Raw genomic sequence first — 20885 nt, forward strand, 5'->3', positions numbered from 1 at the left:
ATAATATATACATATAACAACTTTATTTTGGTTTGAGATGGTTGGAACAGAAGCTATCCAAAGCTTTAAGTGCTCTTACTGCCTATTCCAGGGAAAACCAGCTGATTCCTAATCCATCTAAAATGCAAGCGTGTTGCACCTCAGCTAGGCTTCACCTTGCTCAAGCACTCACCAGGAAGCCAAAAGTAGGAATAAACAGTGGGTTGTTGTAGGTTTTTTCGGGCTATATGGCCATGGTCTAGACTGAGGCATTCTCTCCTGACGTTTCGCCTGCATCTATGGCAAGCATCCTCAGAGGTAGTGAGGTAGTCATCCTCACAACCTCTGAGGATGCTTGTCATAGATGCAGGCGAAACGTCAGGAGAGAATGCCTCTAGACCAGTGTTTTTCAACCTGGGGGTCGGGACCCCGGGGGGGGGGGGGTCGCAAGGGGGTGTCAGAGGGGTCCCCAAAGACAATTAGAAAACAGTATTTTCTGATGGCCGTGTGGGTTCCATGTGGGAAGTTTGGCCCAATTCTGTCATTGGTGGAGTTCAGAATGCTCTTTGATTATAGGTGAACTATAAATCCCAGCAACTACAACTCCCAAATGTCAAGGTCTATCTTCCCCAAACCCCACCAGTGTCCACATTTGGGCATGTTGAGTATTCGTGCCAAGTTTGGTCCAGATGCATCTGGATGTAGGTGAACTACAACTCCAAAACCCAAGGTCAATGCCGACCAAGCCCATCTAGTATTTTCTGTTGGTAATGGGAACTCTGTGTCTTAAGTTTGGTTCAATTCCATCCTTGGTGGAGTTCAGAATGCCCTTTGATATTGTAGGTAAACTATAAATCCCAGCAACTACAACTTCCAAATGATAAAATCAATCCTCCCCTCAACCCCACCAGTATTCAAATTTGGGTGTATCAAGTATTTGTTCCAAATGAATGAAAATACATCCTGCATATTGGATATTTACAAGATGATTCATAACAGCAGCAAAATTACATTTGTGAAGTAGCAAAGAAAATAATGTTATGGTTGGGGGTCACCACAACATAAGAAACTGTATTAAGGGGTCGTGGAATTAGGAAGGTTGAGAACCACTGCTCTAGACCATGGCCATATAGCCCAAAAAAACCTACAACAACCCAGTGATTCCAGCCATGAAAGCCTTCGACAATACATAGGAATAAACAGTTTATTGAAAAAGCAGAAACAGTAAAAGAGCAAATCAAATCCAAATAGGTAAGACAAAAGGAGTTTCAAAGACAGATATAAATTTCCAATGCAACGCTTAAAGTATGAACATAAATCCAAGGAGCAGGGTAAAATCATGAGCTTGAATAATCCAAAAGACAAAGAATAAAACATCAACTTGAGTAATCCAAGAATCAAAGAACAATACATGCGCTTGAGTTCATGGTAAAATCCCCAAGACTTAAAGCAAAACTTGACCGAATGCATCTCCTCTTATAAACCAGCTCAGACACTATGATCAGCGGAGGGGGGGGGGGGGGCTGCTCTTAGTCCCACCCCTGTCTAAAGTACAATTAGTGGGAACGAGAGAAAGGGCCTTCTCTGTGATCGCCCCTACCTCAGGAACTCCCTCCCTAGAATATGGTGAAGAGAAGGATTAAAGGATCATAAACAGCAAAAATACCTCCGATATGAAATTACTATTGCTACTCTGGCTTGCAGGCTGTTGTACTCCAGAGCAGAATCACCTCTGACTTTAAACACCACACCAACTGGGTAAAATCAGCAAGCAGTTTATTTAGGAAAATATGTAGCCAAAGCAGTAAAAAGTAATCCACAGTAAAAGTAATCAAATTTAGTTCAGCAGAACAAAGGAAGACAGGAAAAGAGAGTCAAAGGAAATCCATGAAACTAGGCACTTGAATCCATGAGGAATACAAAAAGCATATCCCATAGGCAGAGCATAAGCTAGGCAGATAAGCATACCTTGCTGCATGAAACTTGGCATTATCCTGACGTTGCCTCAACTGAAGCAACTGTCCCTCACAAATCATCATAAACTCTTCCCTGACTCCAAAACTGCTAAGAACGCATTCTTTCTTAGTTTTGATTTAGTATCTATCTTCTGTTGAATCCAAGCTAAGTGTCTCAACTTTTGCCTGAATTGCCTCTGTTTACTAAAATTTCTTTTCCTGTTCAAGGTCTTGCTCTCACCATTAACTCTTGCACCTGGTACATTCATTCCCAGATAACTGCTCAGGGAACCATGGCAAAAGGCCTTTCTCAAGCTCAGGACATTGAGAATCCTCTTGCAGCAAGTCAGGCCTCTCTTTTAAACTCCATTCAGGCCCAAGCGACCCTTCATCTCCAAATCCCACAGACCCACGAACCAGATCAACATTCCCATTCCCTTCATGAGCATCACCATGAACATCATCCCCATTCTTATCATGAATATCAATGCGAACATCAGACACAATCACAGGCGAATCCGGGGAGAGCATGGATGAGCTCCCTCTGTCAGCTGCAGCTCCTCACGCGGGGACATGAGAGAAGCCTCCCACAAGGATGATCAAACATCAATACATCCAGGCATCCCCTAGGCAACGTCCTTGCAGACAGCCAATTCTCTCACACCAGAAGCGACTTGCAGTTTCTCAAGTTGCTCCTGACACAACCAAAAAAAAAAAACAAAAAACAGGCTGAACAGTGTGATATACAACACAGGCACTGTTGGCTTGTTAGTATCACCGGAGACATAATTATCCTTTTAATTTTACTTCAAATGAACTTTTGGTGTCTCCGTAAATTGATGTCTATCTTGATGTATTATGTTAAGTTACTTGATAGGCTATGCAACTATTTAATTTGTGGTTGCAAGTTTGAATTTGGCGGTAGATGTTGGTTTATTTTGGGACTTGGTCGGGTTGTTATTGTATTTGTATTTGAATTTATGGTCTTGTCAAGGCACTGAATGTTTGTCTTTTGTTTGTTGGAATCCTCCCTGAGTCCCCTCGGGAAGATTGGGCAGGTTACAAATAAAGTTTTATTATTATTATAAATAAACGGGGCAAAGCAGTGCCAAGAAAGAGACACAGATTGAAGGAGGGGAAGAAGTTCTTGCTTGGATTTTTCCACATTTCAATCTGGCTCTTTGCAGAAGTCGGGCTCGGAATTTGTCAATCTGCCCAAAACAAGCGGTTATTATTTTTTTCCTGGGTCGACTGCAGCAAAACCTCCCAGCCGGTTGGCACCAAACTGGGAGTCGGCAGATGTGTTTGTTCCCTTTGGACGGCTCCAAGTTCAAGGAAAAGACGGCGGAGAAACCTGAACCAAAGCCAATCCCTTTCGGAGAGCTTTTTGGGGTCAAGGCAGCCTTTGCCATCTTGGAGAAATCAGGGAACAAGGCACAGGTTGGGTTTGGAGAGACCCAGAAACCCAAGAAAAGGGCATGTATGTCCAAAGTAAACTGCCTCTGAATAGGGAGGTCTCATTTTGCAGTGTTGGCCTAACACCTGCAGACCATCGCTGCCTGCAGCTAAAACTCTGTGTCTTTTTTAAGAGAGAAAAAGCAGGATATAAATAACAACAACAGCAACAACCTCAGGGTTTGACTGGATTATAGTCCAGTTTGAATCATAGAATCCTAGATTTGGAAGAGACCTCATGGGCCATTCAGTCCAACCCCATTCTGCCAAGAAGGAAAATCACATTCAAAGCACCACTGACAGATGGCCATCCAGCCTCTGCTTAAAAGCCTCCATAGAGGGTGCCTCCACCACACTCCGGGGCAGAGAGTTCCACTGCTTAACAGCTCTCACAGTCAGAAAGTTCTTCCTAATGTTCAGATGCAATCTCCTTTCTTGGAGTTTGAAGCCATTTTTCCGTGTCCTAGTCTTCGGGGCCGCGGAAAACAAGCTTGCTCCCTCCTCCCTATGACTTCATCTCACATACTTATACATGGCTATCATGTCTCCTCTCAGCCTTCTCTTCTGCAGGCTAAACATGCCCAGCTCTTTAAGCTGCTCCTCATAGAGCTTGTTCTCCAGACCCTTGATCGTTTTAGGTGCCATCCTCTGGACACATTCCAGCTTATCAACATCTCCCTTCAATTGTGGTAAACTCCATTATAATGGTCAGTGTAGACTCATATTATGCAGCTTGAACCACTTTGGACTATATGAGTCTATGCTGTAATATAATCCAGGTCAACGCAGTTAATCTGCATCCACAAACTGGATTATATAGCAGTATCGATATAATACTGCCCGTTGAGCACTATTACCATACGCAAAGATGCTCTCCATGAAAATACTGGCGAATTTTGCAGCCGCTGTACCATTTCCTGTGGTAGCAAAGCTAATTATCTGCCTGTCCAAAAAAAGAAAGAATATTTTATTTCATCTGTCCTAAATCTCCTGCCAACTTGTTGCACAAATCCTCCTTTCAGTGTCATGACAGACTAACCGACTCTGACTTATTGTCCTAGATTGCAAAGTATTCATCTGCAAAGCATGCAGAATGCATAACAATAGCAAAAAGAACAGAATCCTAAATGGCAGGTGGAGAAAATGAATTCCATATTGGAGTTCCTTTGCATTGTGTACCTGCTTATCTCTTCCTCCCCACTCCCTGCTCTGCATCTCTTTTGGCAGAAGAAGAGAGATAAGAGGACGTATTGTCACCGCTCATCTTCTGTCACACTGCACCCTCTTGTCACAGAAAATGGGCACCTCTGCAAATAAAGTATGCATGGGTGCATCTATACCAGTGTTTCTCAACCTGGGGGTCGGGACCCCTGGAGGGGTTGTGAGGGGGTGTCAGAGGGGTCGCCAAAGAGCATCAGAAAACACAGTATCAGAAAACACAGAGGTTCTGTGTGGGGAGTTTGGCTCAATTCAATCATTGGTAGTGTTTAGAATGCTCTTTGATTGTAGGTCAACTATAAATCCCAGCAACTACAACTCCCAAATGCCAAGGTCTATTTTCCCAAACTCCACCAGTGTTCACATTTGGGCATATTGAGAATTCATGCCAAGTTTGGCCCAGATCCATCACTGTTTGAGTTCACAGTGCTCTCTGGATGCAGATGAACTACAACTCCAAAACTCAAGGTCAATGCCCACCAAACGCTTCCACAGTATTTTCTGTTGGTCATGAGAGTTCTGTGTGCCAAGTTTGACTCAATTCCATTGCTGGAAGAATTCAGAATGCTCTTTGATTGTAGGTGGACTATAAATCCCAGCAACTACAACTCCCAAATAACAAAATCAGTCCCTCCTCAAGCTCACCAGTATTACAATTTGTGCCAAATCTGGTCCAGTGAATGAAAATACATCCTGCATACCAGATATTTACATTACGATTAATAACAACAGCAAAATGACAGTTATGAATTAGCAACAAAAATAATTTTATGGTTGGGGGGGTCACCATAACATGAGGAAGTGTATTAAGGGGTCGTGGCATTAGGAAGGTTGAGAACCACTGATCTACACTGTAGAATTAATCCAGTTTGATACCAGGAACTAAATCCAAGTCCTGGAATGACTACTGTTCAATCTAAACCTAAGCAACAATGTGAAGACATTTGCAAAACAGTTAGCTGAGCATGCAAATACTATACAAAGTTCCAAAGTGCACAGAAGTGTAAATTTAAATATTCTAATCCAGCTTATTGTGGGCAAAGGACATCAACCCAGGGTGCTTCCACACTGTAGAGTTAATGCAATTTGGCACCACTTTATTTATTTATTTATTTATTTATTTGCTATATTTGTATACCGCCCTTCTCAGCTTTTAGGCGACTCGGGGCGGTTTTCAATGGCAACGATTCGATGCCCCAAAACTTGGTAGTTGATTAAATGTCCTTTGACCAGTAGCTGGCCACTGGTGTTACTATAAGAAGGTCCTCCATTGTGCATGTAGCAGGACTCAGGTTGCATTGCCTCAGGGGAGCGTGCTTGCTTCATCAATGTTCAACATGTACACAAATGACCAGCCATTGCCAGAAGGGACAGAGAGTTTCATCTATGCTGACGATCGTGCCATCACCGCTCAAGCAGGGAGCTTTGAAATGGTTGAACAGAAGCTCTCCGAAGCTCTAGGTGCTCTTACTGCCTATTACAGGGAAAACCAGCTGATCCCTAATCCATCTAAAACACAGACATGTGCTTTTCACCTTAAGAACAGACAAGCCTCTCGAGTTCTGAAGATGACCTGGGAAGGAATCCCACTGGAGCATTGCAGCACACTCAGATACCTGGAAGACATTCTGGACCATGTTCTGACTTACAAGAAGCACTACCTGAATATCAAGCAAAAAGTGGGTGATAGAAAAAATATCATACGAAAACTGACTGGCACAACCTGAGGATCACAACCAGATACAGTGAAGACATCAGCCCTTGTGCTTTGCTACTCTGCTGCTGAGTACGCATGCCCAGTGTGGAACACATCTCACCACGCTAAAACAGTGGATGTGGCTCTTAATGAGACATGGCGCATTATCACGGGGTGTCTGTGCCCTACACCACTGGAGAAATCACACTATTTAGCCGGTATTGCACCACCTGACATCCACTGGGAAGTAGCAACCGATAGTGAAAGGACCAAGGCAGTGACATCTCCGGCCCACCTTCTGTTTGGGTATCAGCCAGCACACCAACGACTTAAATTAAGAAATAGTTTTCTAAGATCTACAGAGACACTCAGCAAGCGAGAGTCCAAAAGTGGCAGGCTAAAACCCAGAACCTCAATCAATGGCTGATACCAAATGAGAGACTCCGCCAAAAATTGGCACACCAAAAATTGGGCGACTTGGAAGGCACTGAACAGACTGCGCTCTGGCACCATGAGATGCAGAGCCAACCTTAAGAAATGGGGCTACAAAGTGGAATCCACGACATGCGAGTGTGGAGAAGAGCAAACCACAGACAACAGTCCTACGGACACAAGGGTTTAACTCATTGCACCACCAGGGCTCCAACTGCCATGGCTCAATGGTAAGGAATTTTGAGAGTTGTAGTTTTCCAAGGCCTTCGGCTTGCTCTGCCAAAGATTGCCAAATGATACTCCCAGGGTTCCATAACATTGAGCCACTGGAGTTAAAGTGGTACCAAACTGCATTAATTCTACAAAGCATATGCACCATGAAACAACACACATAAAAGGCATCACACCCTTCTTCCAAATTCCTCCCAAAAGTTCAAAGCCAGACAAATGAGCTTTTGGTCCCTTTCCTCGCCCCAAACAAAACTGTAATTTTGGTCTAAAAATAAACCCCAGCAATGAGGAAAAGGCTGGGTTCATTTTGTGTGCGATTGCGACATTCAGGCTCTGGATCAGGGTTTGCAACATGGCATGCATATATATACACACACACACGTGCATGTGCACACACACACATATTGTTGCTATTGAGGGAAACATAGCACCCATTAAGAGAAACACATCTGGGTTAATTTGTAGCAGAAAAGAAAACATGTAATTGCAAGACTTGTTACCCAAACTTTTCAGATGTTTCTAAATGACTGAAAAAACACAAGAATAATATATTTTTTAAAGCAACATGTTAAGAGGAATATTTGAGTGTTGGGCTATACATACATCTACACTGCAGAATTGACCCAGTTTTGCTCCACTTGAACTGCCACAGCTCGAGTCTATGGAATAAGGGAGCTGTGGTTTTGAAAGTCTTTTGATGATATGTTCAAAAGAGTTCAAACTACAATTCCCAGGATTCTACAGCATTGAGCCATGGTATGGTATAGTATGGAGTTATGTGTATGTATATGGATGGATGGAATTATATATCACACAATACTATTCATTTTGCTCCAGAGATGCAAGCTTTGGCAGACAAAGACCATATAAAACTGCAACTCCCAGGATTTTGTAGCACTGAACCATGGCAGCTGATGTAGTGCCAAACTGCATTATAATTCTGCAGTGTAGATGCACTCTTTGGTAGAGGAGGCTAAAAACCTTTGAAAATTACAACTCCCAGGATTCCATTATTCCATTAGATTGAGTCATGGCAGTTGACGAGTTACCAAACTGCATTATAATTCTGCAGTGTAGACATACTCTTTGGCAGAGGAGGCTAAAGAACTTTGCAAACTACAACTCCCAAAATTAATTGGGCCATGGCAGTTGAAGAGCCATTAAACTGCATTATAATTCTGCAACATTGATGCACGCTTTGTCAGAAGAAGCTAAAAAACATTGGAAAATTACAACTCCCAGGATTCCATTGCATTAAGCCATGGCAGTCGAAGCGGCACTAAACTGTGTTATAATTCTGCAGTGTAGATACACACTTTGGCAGAAGGTTTGAAAATCTTTGAAAACTACAATTCCCTGGATTCCATAGCATTGAGCCAGGGCAGTTGAGGATTCCATAGCATTGAGCTTTAGCAGTTGAAGAGGTATCAAACTTCATCCCTTCTCAGTGTAGATGCGCTTGTTGGCAGAAGAAGCTAAAGATCTTTGGAAACTACATCTCCCAAGATTCCATAGCAGTTGAAGAGGTACCAAACTGTATTATAATTCTGCAGTGTAGAGATACTCTTTGGCAGAGGAGGCTACAGACCTTTGAAAACTACAACTCCCGTGATCTCACAGTATTTGATCCAGGCTGTTAAAGCAGCATCAAACTATACCCATTCTACAATGTTGATGCACCCTGACTCTGGAATCAACTGCTGGGCCTTTTGAGCTTGGAAGAGCGACCTTGTTTTAAAGGACCACAACTCAATGTCGGGGATGCTGGGAGTCGGAGTCCAAATCAGGACAAGCTTTGTGCATTATTCCAAATGGATGAGTGGGGCCGAAAAGGGAGCTATTTCCAAAGACTCCAAGCAGCAAAGTGGGTGAGGTCATGGAAGAAAAATGCCTCCTCCCCGGCCAACAAAGAGCCTTTTTTCCCCTCCAGTGGAGCCAGGATTATTGAAGATTATCTGGTCTTTGGATACTAGATTTCCTCTTTATTTTGGGGAAAGGGATATCCAAATCCCCCATTTATTTTTCATGCAGGTTAACAGGCCAACATCCCTCCCAATGGAAGGTAATAGCAGAGCCATCGATTGTGCTAAAACCCAGGAGCCAAACTGAGGATTATTTCCCGGATTGTATTTGGTTAGACCGAAAACGTGCTCCGTTTGTTCCAGTAGCAACTTTTCAGGCTTTGGCCTCCTTGCTCGCTCATAAATCTCGCTACAATTCCCATCCCCATTTCCTTTTATATCCTTTTCCCGCTACACCAGTGGTTCTCAACCTTGCTAATGTTGCGATCCCTTAATACAGTTCCTCATGTTGTGGTGACCCCCCAACTATAATGTTATTTTCATTGCTACTTAATAACTATAATGTGGACTCAATTATGGATCTGGACCAAATTTGGCACAAATCCTCAATATGCCCAAATGTGAACACTGGTGCAGTTTGGGGAAAATAGACCTTGACATTGGTAATTGTAGTTGCTGGGATTTATAGTTCACCTACAATCAAAGAGCATTCTGAACTCCACCAACGATGGGACTGAGCCAATCTTGGCACACAGAACTCCCATGACCAACAGAAAATACTGGAAGGATTTAGTGGGCATTGACCTTGAGTTTGGGAGTTGTAGTTCACCTACATCCAGAGAGCGCGGTGACCTCAAACAATTATGAATCTGGAGCGAATTTGGCACAAATGTTCAATATGCTCAAATGTGAACACTGGTGGAGTTTGGGGGAAATAGACCTTGACATTGGGAATTGTAGTTGCTAGGATTTATAGTTCACCTACAATCAAAGAGCATTCTGAACCCTACCAATGATAGAATTGGGCCAATCTTGGCACACAGAACTCCCATGACCAACAGAAAATACTAGAAGGGTTTGGTGGGCACTGACCTTGAGATTGGGAGTTGTAGTTCACCTACATCCAGAGAGCACTGTGGCCTCAAACAATTATGGATCTGGAGCAAATTTGGCACAAATACTCAATATGCCCAAATGCGAACACTGGTGGAGTTTGGGGGAAATAGACCTTGACATTTGGGAGTTCAATTTGCTGGGATTTATAGTTCACCTACAATCAAAGAGCATTCTGAACCCCGGCAATGATAGAATTGGGCCAAACGTCCCACAAAGAACCGCCATGACCAACAGAAAATACTGTGTTTCCTGTTGGTTGTTGGGAACCATCTGACAACCCCTTGTGACACCTCCAGGGGTCCCAATCCTCGGGTTAAGAAGCACTGCTCTACATCTCCCATTGCAGTTAAAGTGAGGCCTAAAATTATTTATTCCTAAATAGAGACATAGCCCTGCATGGCTTTGGACAAGACCCCCACTTTCAGTGGCAAAACCAGTATTTTCCATGAACGTATGTCCAATGGAAAACGCAGTCATCGGGGACTGATCCGGTGCCAAATGTGCATATAGTCTGCGTTGCTGTGTTTTCTATAAATGAAATAGCTTTTTCCTGAATGTGAAGTAATACTTATGTAAAGAAAACATGCTGTTTCTGTGCCTTCTGGGGAAGAAACAGCCCTGGGCAAATTTGGCACAGAATGGACTCCAAACTGCAAACAGACTTTGAAAGCTGCGTGGTTTTTGAAGACTTTGACCCAGTGACAAATGATTGAACTCGTTTGTTGTTTCTTTCGACAAGCGAGTTTGTGAAGCATTGCATTGCATTGTTTTCAATGTCATGAGCTGCTTTGAGAAGAGAGGAAAGGGGAACAACAACAACAACAACAACAACAACATTATTGCCCGCTAACCACTATATGGCACCTATTCTCTGTAAATCATATAGCCTAAACAGTTGCAAAAAAAAAAAAATTGTTGAAGGCTTTAATGGCTGGAATCACTGGATTGCTATGAGTTTTTTTTGGTATGCATGGCCATGCTCCAGAAGCATTCTCTCCTGATGTTTCTCCTGAATCTATGGCAGGCATCTCAGAGGTTGTGAGGTCTGTTGGAAACTAGGGAATTTTGTGTTGCATTCCTGCCTTTTAGTGTCGCATTCTTGCATTACAGGAGTTGGACTGGATGACCTATGGGTATCCTTTAAATGGTATGACTCTCCAAAAAGTGATGCAAGAGCCAGAAAACTAGGTTGCTGTGAGTTTTCTGGGCTGTATGACCATGTTACAGCTGCATTCTCTCCTGGCATCTGTGGCTACTGGCATCTTCAGGGGTTCTGTCGGCAGTGAGGCAAGTGCAGTGTATATATACTTGTGGAAAGTCTATTTGAAGCAAGTGTGAATTTTGCAGTTAATAAGATTGAGTAGCATTGAGTAGCCACGAAGCTGCAAAGTCAATCAGCGAGGGTGTCTGCACAGAGGTAGCCTGGCCTCTGTTGCCCGGAGGCACCCTCTATTTTGGAGGTATTCACTAGCCTTTGGTTGATTGCTGTCTGGAGTCCCCCTGTTTCTGAATGGTGTTCCTTATTTACTGTCTTAGTGTTTGTTTTTAATACTGGTAACCAGATTTTGTTCATTTGCATGGTTTCCTCCTTTTTGTCTACATGCTTTTTTCAGTGGCTTCTTTGTGTAGCCTGACATGATGGTTGTCTGAGTGATCCAATATTTCTGTGTCCTCCAATAATATTCTGTGTCCAGGTTGGTTCATCAAGTGCTCTGCTATGACTGACTTCTCTGGTAGAATTATTATTTAAAAATACCAGAATCAAGACTGTAAATAAGGGACAACTCTCAGAAACAGGAGAACTCCAGACAGTAAACAATCAAGGGCCAGTGAACGCCTCCCAAACAGAGGATGCCTCCAGGCAACATAAGCCAGGCTACCTCTATGCAGATACCATCACTGATTAACTTTGTAGCTTCATGGCTACTCAATGCTATTCAAGCTTGCCAATTGCAACATTCACACTTGCTTCCAACAGACAAAGGTTCTTCCACCCTGGATATCATTCCACTGTTGTGTGTGTGTGTGTGTGTACACACACACACACACACACCACTTGCTTCACTACCTCTATGCAGATACCTTCACTGACTGACTTGACAGCTTCATGGTTACTCAATGCTATTCAAGCTTGCCAATTGCAACATTCACACTTGCTTCTAACAGACAAGGGTTCTTTCTTCCATCCTGGACATCATGCCACAGACATGGTTAAGGAAGCAAGACTCCACTTGCTTCACTAACTCTAAGCAGATATCCTCACTGATTGACTTTGCAGCTTCATGGCTACTCAATGCTATTCAGGCTTGCTAATTGCAACATTCACACTTGCTTTAAACATACAAGGGTTCTTTCTTCCACCCTGGACATCATGCCACAGACATGATGTGTGTGTGTATACACGCACACACACATATATATACACACACACACATGTGTGTGTATATATATACACACAGACACACACACTCCACTTGCTTCACTAACTCTAAGCAGATACCCTCACTGATTGACTTTGCAGCTTCATGGCTACTCAATGCTATTCAGGCTTGCTAATTGCAATATTCACACTTGCTTTAAAAATACAAGGGTTCTTTCTCTCACCCTGGACATCATTCGACAGATATTTTCCACTTGCTTCATTTCCAACAGACCTCTGAAGATGCCATTAGCCACAGATGCAGGCGAAACATCAGGAAAGAATGCTACTGAAACATGAATATATATAGGTTGCTTACCTGTAACCGTATTTCTTCGAGTGTCCATCTGCGAAATTCACACCTATGGGTTTCCCTTTGCGCATGCGCAGAAATCCGGAACATTCTAAGTTTGATGAATAAAAAAATGATTATTTAAGGCTCCGCCCACCTCCCCGCCCCCTCGGTATATATATCCCGCCGCATGCGGGTGAGCTCTAGTTCCCCAGCGCTAATCGCAGCTAGGTATAGAGGCATGACAGAGGGGAGGACGGGCGGGTTGTGTGAATTTCGCAGATGGACACTCGAAGAAATACGGTTACAGGTAAGCAACCTATATTTATTCTTCGTGTCCTCTGCGAAATCCACACCTATGGGTGAATAGCAAGCTACTGACCTGGAGGTGGGTCATGCCACGCAGGAGAAGAGGACAGCTCTGCCAAACGCAGCGTCTTTCTTTGCTTGTATGTCCAACTTGTAGTGAGAGGCAAACGTGGAGGGAGTAGACCACGTAGCTGCTCTACAGATTTGGTCCAGAGGGACTCCTCGAAGAAAGGCCTGGGACGTGGACACCGAACGTGTCGAGTGAGCCACAACATGAGAAGGAGGTTCTTTCTTTGCCAATTGGTAAGCTAGTTGGATAGTTGAAACAATCCAGGAGGCCAACCCTTGAGAGGATATCGGGTGGCCCAACATGTCTTTTCTGTATTTCAAAAACAACCTAGGCGACTTCCTATAGGTGGAGGTCCTATGTAGATAAAAGGAAAGTGCCCTCTTAACATCGAGGGAGTGTAACGCTACCTCCAACGGGGAGGATGGGTTGGGGAAAAAAGCTGGTAGGATAATATCCTGTGACATATGGAAATAGGAAACAACTTTGGGTAAAAACGTAACATCGGTCCGAAGGACCACTTTGTCTTCGTGGAACCTGATATATGGAGGATCTGAGCGGAGGGCTGTTAGTTCGCTCGATCGTCTAGCAGACGTGATGGCCACTAGGAATGCCGCTTTCCAAGACAAGTGGGAAATGTCGGCAGAGGCCATCGGTTCAAAGGGCGGTTTTGACAACTGAGATAACACTAGTTCTAGGCTCCATTGAGGTGAAGGGAGGGATGCAGGAGGGTGAACATTTTTATAGCCCTTGAGGAATAATTGAATGAGATGGTCTTGAAAAAGGGACGGCAAGCCGAACTTTCTACGGCCGGAGGAAATTGCTGCAATGTAGCATTTGACCGAAGAGAGGGAAAAATTTTTGTTGGAAAGGAGCACAAGGAAATCCAATATCACAGGGGTGGGAGCTGAAAGGGGCGTGTGGCCTACTGTTTGTGTATACTTTTGGAAGGATGACCACTTATAATGATATGACTTTTTAGTAGTTGGTTTATGGGCGGCTAGGATAATTCGTGAAACTTCATCGGATAGGTTTAGTGTGGTCTGATCCTCCACGCCGTCAGGGAGAGGGAGTGGAGGTCTGGGTGGAGGACTAGTCCGTTCTCCACTGAGAGAAGGTCTGGGGTTGGAGTGAGACGGAGGAACTCTTTGTTGGAGATCTGGAGAAGAGGAGCAAACCAGTGTTGGCGTGGCCACCAGGGGGTGATCAGGATGCAATCTGCATTGTCCTGAATTATCTTGGCTATGACCGGGGATAGGAGAGGGAGGGGCGGGAACAGGTACAGAAGGCCTGGAGACCATAGGAACAGGAAAGCGTCCCCTAGACAGCCTGGGGATGCGCGAGGTCGGAGCCTTGCACAATAGAGAGGGCAATGTGTGTTTACAGGGGATGCAAACAGGTCTATCCTGGGGACGCCCCACTTGCGAGTGAGAGTCTTGAATTGTGTGTGATGTAATTGCCACTCGTGATTGTTCTTTGAGGATCTGCTTAGGGAGTCCGCCAGTATGTTGTCCTGGCCTGGTAGGTGGATAGCTGTGAGGGTGATGTTCCTTTGGATGCACCATTCCCAGATTCGTGTCGATATGGATAGCAGCGTCTGAGAGCGTGTCCCTCCCTGCTTGTTCAAATAATATTTGACTGCAGTGTTGTCTGTCACAATTTGGATTTTGCGGTTTGAGATGATGCGGACAAAGGCTCTGAGGGCCTTTTCCACTGCCATCATCTCGAGTGCATTGATGTGGAATTTGCGGTCCCGAGGGGACCAGTGGCCGCTTACTGTGAAGCCCTTGAGGTGCGCTCCCCAACCTGAGTTGGAGGCGTCTGTCGTGAGGGACATGGACGGGTGAGGTTGGATGAAAGGCATCCCTGATTGAACATTGTATTGCTTTGTCCACCATGAGAGGGAGTGGAGGACGGAGTGTGGTGGGTATAGGATTCGGGATTGAGGTTCCCGTAGAGGATCGAATGTCTTGATGAACCATCTTTGCAGTGGTCTCATTCTTAGGCGGGCAAATGGGGTTACATTTGTGGTAGATGACATGTGTCCAAGGATAGATTGGATAGCCCAAGCTGAGGTTCTTCGGGACTGTTGGAGGTTTAGAATTGCTCGTTGAAGATTGGCGAAGCGATCGTCCGGGAGGAAGGCTTTCTGAAGGGAGGAGTCTATGACGGCTCCTATGAACTGGATTCGTTGAGTCGGAGTGAGGTGGGATTTTTCCTGGTTCACGACCAGGCCCAAGTCCTGTAAGAGAGATAAGGTATAATGAATGTCGTTGTATAGCTGTGTCTTTGATACAGAACAAAATAACCAGTCATCCAGGTACGGAAAAACCACAATGTTCTGCTGACGGAGGTGAGCCGCTATGACTGACATGCATTTCGTGAACACCCTGGGTGCCGTGGACAACCCAAACGGGAGAGAGTTAAATGAGAAGTGGTTGTCTTGGACTGCAAAAGTCAGAAATCTGCGGTGTGATTCCCTGATTGAGATGTGGAAGTAGGCGTCTCGTAGGTCCACCGTTGCTAGCCATGCTCCTGGTGGAATGAAAGGAAGTATGTTAGGAAGTGTAACCATGCGGAACTTGCGTGGTGTGATGAAGGTATTGAGCCTGCGAAGATCCAGGATGGGGCGTAGTCCCCCATCCCTTTTGTCTACTAGGAAATATCGAGAAAAGAAGCAGGAGGTGATATTATGTGTGGAGTTAGAGGATATGGCGCCCTTTTGAAGAAGGGAGTGTATTTCCTCCCAGATCTCTTGAGAGGGCTGTGTAAGGAGGACCTTCCCCACAGGTGGGTAGGTGTCAAACTCTATCGCATATCCCCTTCGAATTATGTCTAAGACCCAGGCATCTGTAGTGATGGATTGCCATGCTGGAAGAAAGAATTGTAGTCTATTGAGGTATGTGAGTGGTGGTGTATGTGTGGGAGGGGAAATGGTTTTGGGTAATGATGTGCTAAAAACGACGTTTAGAGTTGTTAGAGGGTCTGGTGCCACGGTACTGACCTCTGAAAGGGAGCTGAGGCCGCCTCGGGGCCGTAGACTGGGTGTAGGATCTTTGACGTCCTCTGTAGAAGGAGGTGTTATAAGGTCTGTTGTAGTAATGAGGGCGATAGTAGTATGAGCCCCATCGTTGGCGTTGATGGGAGTAAGGTTGCTGGTCATACTTGAAGACGGTTTGTTTCATCTTGTGAGAATGTTCAAGTTGTGAATCAGTCTCAGGATTGAATAGACCTGCCTCATCCATGGGGAGGTTTTCAATGAGGGTGCGTTGAGATTGAGAGAGGATAGCAGCCCTCAGCCAGGCATGGCGCCGAAGGGCCACGGAGCCTGCAATGAGTTTGCCAGAGGTGTCAGCTGTGTTTCTCGCAAGATCTTTTTGCAGAGATGATAAGAGAAGAGCTTCTTCTTTAAAAGCCATGGCAAGTGGTTGTTCAGCTGGAGGTAGTAACTCCAGGTATGGTGATATTTTGTTCCATAGGAGGGTTTGATAAACACTCATATAAACTCCGTAGTGGGCCATGCGTGCAAATAGGCATGCTGAGGAGTAAAATTTTTTGGCCATAGAGTCAAGTTTCCTTCCTTCTTTATCAGAGGGGGAAGTTTGGTTTGGTTGGACAGGTTTTGGTTGAGCATCAGTTACAATGGAATTTGCCTTAGGCATTTTAGATAGCCATGAGGCTGAAGAAAGATCAATACGGTATAAATTTTCTGCCCTTTTGGGGGTTGCCGGGATCATAGCCGGAGCAACACCAGTATTTTTTAAGATTTTTAGTAGAAATGGTAAAGTGGGCAACACAGTGGAAGTAGGTTGTTGTTGTTCAGTAGAAGTAAAGCATGGGTCTACCACAGTATCTGTGGGTTCAGGTGTAGAGAGATTCAGGGACCTGGAAAGTCTTATTAACAGGGCAGAGAACTTTTTAAATTCTTCCAAATTTTTGGGGGAAGGATCAGAATCTGGAATGGGTTCCTGTATGACTGGAGTATCATCAGTGGACTCCAGGTCTACTGTCTCAACCTCTTGGTGAGCTTGTGCGAGGGGGTCTTGGCATGGTTGGGGGGGATCTGGTTCAATGTGTCCTTGTGGAGGGCGAGAGAGTGTAGCAGTAGGAGCTGCATGAGGTGGATATGGGTATCCAAACTGGGGTGGATACTGGGTATTGTAGTCCTTAGCGTGGGTGGGGGGGGGGGATAATAGAAAGGGTACATAGGAAAAGGCGGGGGGGGGAGGGTAGAGGTGATAAGGGTAGTCTTGTGGGCTATAGGGCTGGTATTGATCGTGAAATCTAGCTCTCTTGGAAGGGTGGGGGTTAGGAGGGGGATGAGGGGAAGGAGAGAGAGAGCGCTGGCGGCGGCGCGGAGCCCGCGCCGCGGAAGTGTGCTGCTCCGAGGGAGGAGACTCCCTCGGTACCGGCGAATCTGGTGGGCTGGGGGAGGGGGGAGGTGAGGATTGGGAGGGTGGGAGGGGCGGAGGAGAAAGCTCCGCGTTCGGCTGATTTTGGAGCGGATCCAGGAGCTCCAGAGGGGGAAGGTAAGTAGGCTCTTCCAGCTGGAGCATGGGAGGGAGGGGATCTTGAGGCTGGAAGGCGGAACCGGGAAGGTGGGAGGCCGGTTCCAGCATAGGAGGGCTCAAGGGCTGCTCGCCAGTGAGTTGCCGTCCCTTTTTTTGTTTTGAAGATTTTTCTTTTGATTTAGCCGACCTCGTGGCTTGTTTTGAGGGCTTTGCTTTCTTTTTAGGCGGCTCCACTGAGGAAGCGTTTGCCTGGCTCGAATCTCGCCTATCTCCAGCGCGTGGAGAGGGAGGCTGAGTGAGCTCTTGGGTTGGGGAAGAATGGGAGGGGGGAGGTAGCGTCTGGGGAGCCAAGGCGCGTTCATAAAGGAGCGCTTTTAAACGATTATCTCTGCCTTTGCGGGCTCTACTGGTGAAACTTAAACATATCTCACAGGATTGGAGATTGTGAGCCTCCCCCAAGCATAACAAACATTTGGAATGCTTATCAGCCTCGGGCAAAGTAGCCCCGCAGGCCGAGCAGTTTTTAAAATACTGAGAAGACATGCCAGCCTGAAGTAGAGAGTAGTCAATCTGTCCGGGTCAGGAGTGGAGAGAGACGGAGTCAGAAGGGAAGTCCTTAGTCAAAAAAAAGCCGGTAGAGAGTGGGCGAATGTTCCAAGATGCTGCCGGATTAGCGCGGAAAAGGAACTAGAGCTCACCCGCATGCGGCGGGATATATATACCGAGGGGGCGGGGAGGTGGGCGGAGCCTTAAATAATCATTTTTTTATTCATCAAACTTAGAATGTTCCGGATTTCTGCGCATGCGCAAAGGGAAACCCATAGGTGTGGATTTCGCAGAGGACACGAAGAATAAATAGCCTAATAAACTCACAGCAACCCAGTGCTTCCAACTATGAGAGCCTTCAACAACACAATAAAGTTAGCAATATTTGTAATAATAGTAACAGACAGCAGGATTGAAGAGAAACAACTGGAAAAGCTGACACAATACGAGGATTTAAAGACTGGACTACACAGACAGTGGCACAAGCCAGTAAAGGTGGTCCCAGTGGTAATCGGCACACTGGGTGCAGTGCCTAAAGACCTTGGCCTGCACTTAAACATAATTGGTGCTGACAGAATTACAGTCTGTCAGCTGCAAAAGGCCACGCTACTGGGATCTGCATGCAGTATTCGCTGATACATGACACAGTCCTAGACACTTGGGAAGGGGGGGAAGGGACCAACGTGTGATCCAATACAACAGCCAGCAGAGTGATCTTGTCTGCTGTGGACTCATCTTGTTGTGTATCTAATAACAACAACAATAGCAATGTCTCTACATGTTAACCACTGTATAGTAGTGTTCCCCAAGATGCCAATGGATGCTAAAGTGATACAAACAGTTGGAAAACGAGGTTATTTTCTAGCCAGGGAACCAAAAGAGAATACTGTAACTTCTGTAGTAACCAATACACAAGTATATACTGTGTATACACATATTAGTCGCCCAGATCCTGGCAGACAATGAGGGCTCCACCAGACACGATGCAAAAAGCAAGCCCTTTCTTTGCCAAGTTACACAGAGCAGGAAAAAGGCAATGATGGAAAGAAATCTGTCCAAACACATGTTTATACAACCCTCCCTGGATGGGAAAAAAAGGCAGGAGGGAGAAGCGACCCCAAACAGAGATGGGTTTGCAAAAGGAGAAAAACTCTCTAAGACACAAATAAATGCTCAAGACGGCGGGAAAAGTAGGGGCTCAAAGTGTACCCCGGATCTGCTTCACTTCCTGCCCCAAACTTGTATTGGATCACCCAGAAAACTATCAAGATGACAGCACCAATAAGAACGATGATTTCATCCACTTTAGATTAATGCTACAAACTTCTGGAATTTTGCTAGACGTTTCTTGCAAAACATGCAAAAGAATGTACCATACTTGGGGATGACTCAGAAAGTTGTGGAAAGAAAGAAATAATAATTTGAGTGGTTGCCAGGTACAAACCTGCAGCACAATTGTTGGGAGATTTCTCCCTAGAGGTTTCCATACACAAAAGGAATCCGGATCCAAAACAAACAGCTTTGTGCAAACTCAAAGGCACAAAAGCATTGCGGTACGGCTTTACATTTCGCTTCGCACCTACACCTACTATTTGTTCTTTGGGACTTAAAGGGATGACAAGGAAGGGTCTCTTTAAGGGCAAAACACAAGCCTTGGGACAGCTGCTCTGGCAAAACAAGACTGAAACAAATGTGACAAGCCTTAGTACCAAGCTCTGGTTGCAAAAGGACGGAATGGCTCGACAGTCCAAACCTTTCCTCTCCTCTTTCTGTTCCCTGGAGAAGAAGAAATGTATGATGTATCCATTATTGAGCGGTTGTGAGTATTTCTTGGCTGTATGGCCATGTTCCAGTAGCATTCTCTCCTGACATTTCACCTGCATCTATGGCAGGCATCCTCAGAAGTTGTGAGGTCTCTTGGAAACTAGGAAAATAGTGTATATATCTGTGGAATTTCCACCAGAGCAGGAACACCTCTGACCTTAAACACCACACCAGCTTGGTAAAGTCAGCAAGCAGTTTATTGAAGAATATACGAGGGGTATTTTTAAAGTAAGGTCCGTTTCGTTGTAGACACTAGTAGTTCGCGCGCATACAACAACGAGTGCATGCGTCGTGTACCGGCATGCCTCGGGAACAACTGTGCTCAGTTTCCGCTCTGTAGCTAACCTGTATGGTTCTGTTCTGTGCTATAAAAATGTTTAAGACTATCAACTCACCCGCCGCATGTGAGGTTCGCTCAGTGATACGGTTTTTGTCAGCAAGGAACCTGCCTGCTGCAGAAATTCATCAACAGATTTTGAAGTGTACGGTGATACTGTTATGAGTGAAAGCAAAGTGCGTAAGTGGGTACGACAATTCAAAGATGGCCGTGACAACATCCATGATAAGGACTGCTCCGGTCGCCCTTCTTTGATTACAGATGATTTGGTGGCTTTTGGTGGTGGCAAGTTTTTATGAAGAGGGTATTTTAAAATTGGTTCAGAGGTATGATAAGTGTTTGAACAAACTTGGCATCTATGTCGGAAAATAGAGTGAAGTATGTACTTTCTGAAAATAAATTTTCTTTTTTGAAATAAACTTTCATTGTGTAGTTATGTTCAAACAGAACTTACTTTAAAAAATACCCCTCATATGTAGGCAAAGCAGTAAAAAATAGCAAAAAACAATAAAGATCCAATGCATGGAATAGTCCATAAGCTTTAAAGGTAAAGAAGATCCATGAGTACATAAAAATCCATGAAAGTAGGCACTTGAATCAATGACACAAGAAAACAGGAAAATCTCATAGACAAATCTTAGGCAAAGGTAAAGGTATTTCCCTGACATTAAGTCCAGTTGTGTCTAACTCTGGGGG

At 44.9% G+C, this 20885-nt stretch overlaps 1 protein-coding gene across 2 annotated transcripts in view; it reads right to left on the reverse strand.

The window, feature by feature from the left end:
- The window catches only part of PIEZO1 (piezo type mechanosensitive ion channel component 1 (Er blood group)), a 177483-nt gene that overhangs the window by 117002 nt on the left and 39596 nt on the right, over positions 1-20885 (reverse strand). The gene's annotated exons all lie outside the window — the stretch shown is intronic.

This window comes from Anolis sagrei, chromosome 8 (genome assembly GCF_037176765.1).
Source record: "Anolis sagrei isolate rAnoSag1 chromosome 8, rAnoSag1.mat, whole genome shotgun sequence".
In the NCBI taxonomy this organism is placed as follows: domain Eukaryota; kingdom Metazoa; phylum Chordata; class Lepidosauria; order Squamata; family Dactyloidae; genus Anolis; species Anolis sagrei.